The sequence below is a fragment of the Panthera pardus genome, unplaced genomic scaffold (genome assembly GCF_024362965.1).
Source record: "Panthera pardus isolate Hobbes unplaced genomic scaffold, ASM2436296v1 HiC_scaffold_11, whole genome shotgun sequence".
Classification (NCBI taxonomy): Eukaryota; Metazoa; Chordata; class Mammalia; order Carnivora; family Felidae; genus Panthera; species Panthera pardus.
Genome location: NW_026526666.1, coordinates 62515060 through 62521071, shown reverse-complemented (window position 1 = coordinate 62521071; position 6012 = coordinate 62515060).

Below are 6012 nucleotides of genomic sequence, written 5' to 3'. Positions count from 1 at the left end.
AAACCCTAAATGTAAAACCTCAACTAATGAAACTTCTAGAAGAAAGCATAGGAAGAAAATCTCTGGACTTTGGGTTAGGCAGAAATTTCTTAGATGCAAATTTAACTGTTATTCTATAGAGGATACTTTGGTATGGTATGAATAAATTGTTAAATTGTGAAATTGGACCTAATTAAAATTAAAAAATTTTTGTTTTTTCAAAGACACTATTAAGATAATGGAAAGACAAGCCATAGGCTGGGAGAAAACATTTGCAAATCATAGATCTGATAAAGGACTTATATTCGGAATATATATATATTAGTCATTAAGGAAATGCAAATTAAAGCCACAATGAGATACTATTACCCACGTATTAAAAAAGGTAAAATTAAAAAAGACTGACCATATCCAGTGTTGGTGAGGATGTGGGACAACTGGAACTCTCATACACTGCTGGTGGAAAATGCAAAGTCATACAATGCCTTTGGAAAACAATTTGGCAAAAAGCTAACCATACACCTACCATATAATCCAGTCCTGCGTATTTACCCAAGAGAAATGAGACCAAAAGTCCATACAGAGACTGTGACACTCCTGGCCACTTTATCTGTGGGCGCCCCGAACTGGAAGGAGCCTAAATGTCCATCAAGAGATGAATGAATAAACAACTGTGCTATATCCAAATATCAAGCCTAACCAAATTGTACACTTTAAGTCAATTTCTTGGTTTTGATAATTCTGTGGTTATGTAGATGTTAATGTTAGGGGAAGCTGGGTGAGGGGGATGTGGGAACGCTGAACTATCATTGCAACTTTTCCATAAGTAAAATTAATTCAAAATAAAAAGTTAAAAATATATGCAATTACACTTTTTTTTATTTTTAAAAATTTTTTTAATGTTTTATTTATGTTGACAGAGAGAGGGAGACAGAGCATGAGTGGGGGAGGGTAAGAGAGAGAGGGAGACACAGAATCCGAAGCAGGCTCCAGGCTCTGAGCCATCAGCACAGAGCCCGACGCGGGGCTCAAACTCACAGACTGAGAGATCATGACCTGAGCCGAAGTCAGACGCTCAACCGACTGAGCCACCCAGGCGCCCCGCAATTACACTTTTTAAAAAAAGATGAATTGGCCTTATAGAATAAGTACTTTTTTTTTCAAGTATATTTGTTGGCTGTGATATTACTGACAGTCACTGTCAGCATAGAGTAGGTCAGCGATTTTGGAATGCTTGCCTTTTTGTAAGAGAAACCTATGTAACAACTTTACATCAGGCAGTTCTTTGAAGTACTTTTCCCTTGAAATACCAAGGAACTTCTATGTGTCCCTAAAGTCACGTATGCTAAGAAGGGACATCCAGCCATAATGGAGCGAAGGGTTCTCTGGCCACCATGGAAAGCTTCCTTCCATGGAAGGGGAAGTGCCACAGGAATTAACACCCCCCCGGGAGCTGCCCTCAGATTTGACCGATGGAATTGGAATATAAGCACCCAGCTCCCTCACCCCTTGTGGGATCTAACTCTGAGGTGTAGGTTTTTATTCTGGCTGTCAGAGTTTTCCCAGCACAATTCATCTCCAGCTGCCCACAGTGGTAACCTGTTGGCAATGCACATTTTTTTGGCTGGCACCTCTTCATCCACCAACTGGTGTTTTCTTCACCTCCTAAATAAACTACTTACACTGAAATCCTTGCCTCAGGATGTGCTTCTGACCCAGACCAGAACACGCAGAAATATTTTTTCTGGCATCACATTGTGTCACCTTTCCACACTGCTGGTTTGGGCATCTCAGTTTGAGATTACTGCTTTCTTTCACAACGATAACTCTCTGCCTAGCTTCTTACACACCTCCAAGACAGTCCCTTCCAGCTCAGGCAGGCATGCTTGTGAAGAGTCCTATGGATGTTGAGCTGAAATCCGGCTCCTGTGACCTTTGACTTTTTGCCTGGGTGGGGCTGTAAGAGACCAGGAACGCTGAGGTTTGTTGACTGGGTTCTGCTGAGGCCTCCGGGGACCACTGGGGAAGGAAGGCTGGAGGGCTCCGTGAGGGCTGGGCTCTTAGCCCTGCCCTGTTTGAACCAAAGTTTAAACTCTGTTTGTTATACGTTGGACTAAAGGCTTTGGAGAAAAGAGTTCCACATCAGGGAAGAGGTTTGCCTAGTTCAGTCTCTTGCAGTCGTCCACGAAAGACTGGGGTGAGTACTCTGGCACCTAAACCTTATAAAAGTCATGTCAGCGTCTAGCATCCCCCTGGTTGCTTGGGAGGCTAGCAGTTTCTTCCAGTCCAATATGAGGTCCTGCCAGGTTGTGAGAAACCCTGAGCAGGGCAAAAGCTGCTTTTCATGGGCCATGTCACCAGACCTATGTCTCTGGCACAACCTTGCAACCTGGACCACAGATAACGTAACAATGAGTGGGCATCTCACATAGGCAGGCCTGTTGTAACTAGGTAGCTGGTCATCTAATACGTCAGCACGATCAAGCACAGCTAGCTTTTAAAAGAGGAAACTGAGGTTCAGAGAAGGAACAAGCTTACCTAGGTTGCACAGCACTTTTGCTTTAGCTAACATAGTTAATAGGATGAGACTTTTCTTGGCTGTGTTAGTTCCTCATCAGTACCTGAGAGTGATGGTTTTGGCCATCATGAACCCTACGCAGTGCCTCGTACTGTGAGCCCACAGTGACCCCAGGCATAGCAGCCAGGCCAGGTGAGAGGTGGCTCTGTGAAGCCCCTTCTGTTCAGAGCTCACATCCTGAATCCTTGTAATCGTGGGCTCCTCGCTGCCTACCTTGAGCCTGAGCAAGCCTGGGTCCTGCTGTTGGCCCTGCCGTGGTCCCTTGGCCCTAAAGAGAGTTTCACCTTCTCTAACTTGACCCTCAGAACCCCATCCAGGAGCCCACCAGGAGCCCACCCAGAGTTGCCTCGTTAGGGCAAAAGACCCTCCTCTCACCCAGGAAATTCCAAGGGAATTATGAGCTCAGAGTCAGGAATCAGGATCAAAGGCCAGATATTAGAATGAACGATGTTCCTGGTGCTTTTATCGCTTAGGAAATTACAAGGATTTTTAGGAACCCTGTGCCAAGAACTGGGGACAGAGACCAATATATTTTTTTCCTATTACCTCACAGCGCCCCATTACGAAAATCATTCCCTAGGTCTGCTCCCTAGGGAACCCCACGGGGAGGAGAGGTGATGGACAGGGCAGGATTCAGCTATTTCTGGGTCCCTTGGGTCAACAATCTTCACACTATCTGTCTTCAGCAGTTCAAGCTGCTATGACAGCCTACCATAGCATGGGTGGCTTAAGCAGCAAACATTTATTACTCATCGTTCTGGAGGCCGACAAGTCAAAGATCAAGGTGCTGGCGGATCGGGTATCTGCTAAGAGCCTTCCTCCTGGTTTGCAGATGGACATCTTGTATCCTCAGATGGCAGCCATCAGAAGGAGGGCTAGATCTCTGAGTCTCTTTTTTTTTTTTTTTTAAACGTTTTTTAAATTTTTGAGACAGAGAGACAGAGCATGAACGGGGGAGGGGCAGAGAGAGAGGGAGACACAGAATCGGAAGCAGGCCCCAGGCTCTGAGCCATCAGTCCCGAGCCCGAAGCGGGGCTCGAACTCACGGACCGCGAGATCGTGACCTGAGCTGAAGTGAGACACCCAACCGACTGAGCCACCCAGGCGCCCCTCTGAGTCTCTTCTTATAAGGACACTAATCCCATCCTGGGGTTTCCACCCTCATCATCCAATTACTTTCAAAAGGCCCCGCCTCCCAATACCATCACATCAGGGCTTCAACATGCAAATTTTGGGGGTGGGGGGGTGGGGGACACATTCAACCCCTAGCACCATCAAAATACCCCTTCCTAGACCTCAACAAAACCTATTTTCTCAACACAGCTTGTCAGAGCAGTCACTGACATTAATTACAGTAGTCATGCCAGACGAAACCTATAGGCCGTTTAATAACCAAGATAGAACTAGAAGGCATATTTAAAACTTTTAAAATATTTATTTTTGAGAGAGAGGGACAGAGACAGAGAGACAGTGAAAGTGGGGGAGAGGCAGAGAGAGAGGGAGACACAGAACCTGAAGCAGGCTCTAGGCTCTGAGCTGTCAGCACGGAGCCCGATGTGGGGGGCTCAAACCCACGAACTGAGCCAAAGTCGGACACTTAACCAGCTGAGCCACCCAGGCACCCCACGAAAGCATATTTAAAAAATACGTCTACATTTAACTTGCGTAGTCTGATTTTTCTTACGTGAGCCGAGTTTGGAAAACCGATTGCATGAATGTTAGTGCACGGACGCTGCAGGTGTGGGCTGAGGGTCTGTTCAGGCAAGAGGGGCTCCTGGTGGAAGGAACTGCCCTGGAAGGAAGCAGAACGCTCCCTGCCTCCCTTCTCAGCAGACCGTGCGGGAACCCTCACCTCCTGCCCACCCGCTATGTGTGCGGCTCAGCCACGGGGCCTCATTTCACAGCTTCGAGAGCTGTCTCACCTGGCGCTGTCTAAGGCTCTTCCTGGACTTGAGGCTGTGATTAGATGACGGGGTTGCATCCTTCTTTAATAGCTTCCCCGTGGCCTTCAGGCAAATCACTTGCCCTTTCTTGAGCTTCCCGTTCCTGGCCTGAGCAGGTATAAACGGGCCTGCTCTGGGTCCAGGATTAAGATTAAATACGATACTGTGTGTCGTGTGCTGTTCCAATGCAGGGCGACATTTAAGGCGTGAAATACGAATTCTATTTTAAGGAGCGCTAAAGATTTCTCCTCCTTTAAAGAGAATTCACAAAATCCAGATTTGTGAGACACCGAACTGGAAAAGATTTCTGAAGCGTTCTTCCCAAAGAACCTCAGGATGGGACCTTTCGTACCACATGTATTTTAGGAAGACGTCCATCGTGTATATCCACGTGTTTGCCTAAAACATTATTGTCCTAAACGCAGCTCTTACATCTCTGCTCATTTTGGCCTGACAGCCAACTAGGGTGAATCGAAGAGCTCTAGCAAACAGTCCCACGTGCAGTGACTCCACCACAACGTTCGTTATTTCCTGCCCCCGGAACAGGCGGCGGGCAGTTCCGCACACGGCTACTCAGGGATTCGGGCTCCTTCCTGCTTGTGACTCAGCCACAGCCTATGTGCTGGCTGTCGCTGGAATCCAGCTAATGGAAGGGGAACGTGCCAGAACCTCACGTGGGAGGTCTCTCCCACTTCTCTTCGCATCCCGATGAGCCCAGACATGAGGACACATCTGAGTGCCAGGGAGGCTGGGGAACGCAGCTCCAGCAGCTGGAAGGAAGGGGTTCCAGTGACCAAGCCAGCACTGTAGCCCAGAGCTCCCGACAAACATGTCTGACAAGCAGTCCCCTCCCTGATCTGAACTACCATCCCTGCTCACCTGGGCCCTTCTTGCTGGTCTCCTGGCTTCCACCCTCCCTGCTGTGGTCAGAGGGATCCTACTGAAACCTATGCCAGGTCATGTTGTGACCGATGCCAAACTCGAAAGCGGGTTGGAAAATCGCCCGAGACAAACTTGGCACCCCCCCCCCCCCCACATTGTCTTTCAGCCCTCATCCCCGGGCATGCAGGTCCAGAGGGAAACTGCCCCGGCACTTGAGCCCCAGCCTGACTCCACGTTGTGGTCCCCAAAGCAAGAAACGACAAAGGCTAATTTCCAGGTAACGCTTTTATTTTTTACAGCAGCAGCAGCAGCAGCCACACAGCCATGGGGATGGGAAGTGTTCTAGACAGTGGGCACAGCGCCTGCAGCCAAGAGCCTGTTGGGGGACACCCGCGCCTTGCCCCTTGGTCCCCGTGATCACCGGACAAACAATAACCACACACCATGCACTGCCACGCGCATCCCCACCCCCTCCCTTCCCTTCCAGCAATATCTGATCTATGCATCCTTCCAGCCAAAAAACTCGGGGCTCTGGAGGGGAGAGGCCTACTCCTTCACTTTCCACACCCACCGCACCCCAAACCACCACACGGAGGGACAGTGATGGGACTGGCTGCAGGAAAGTGCCGG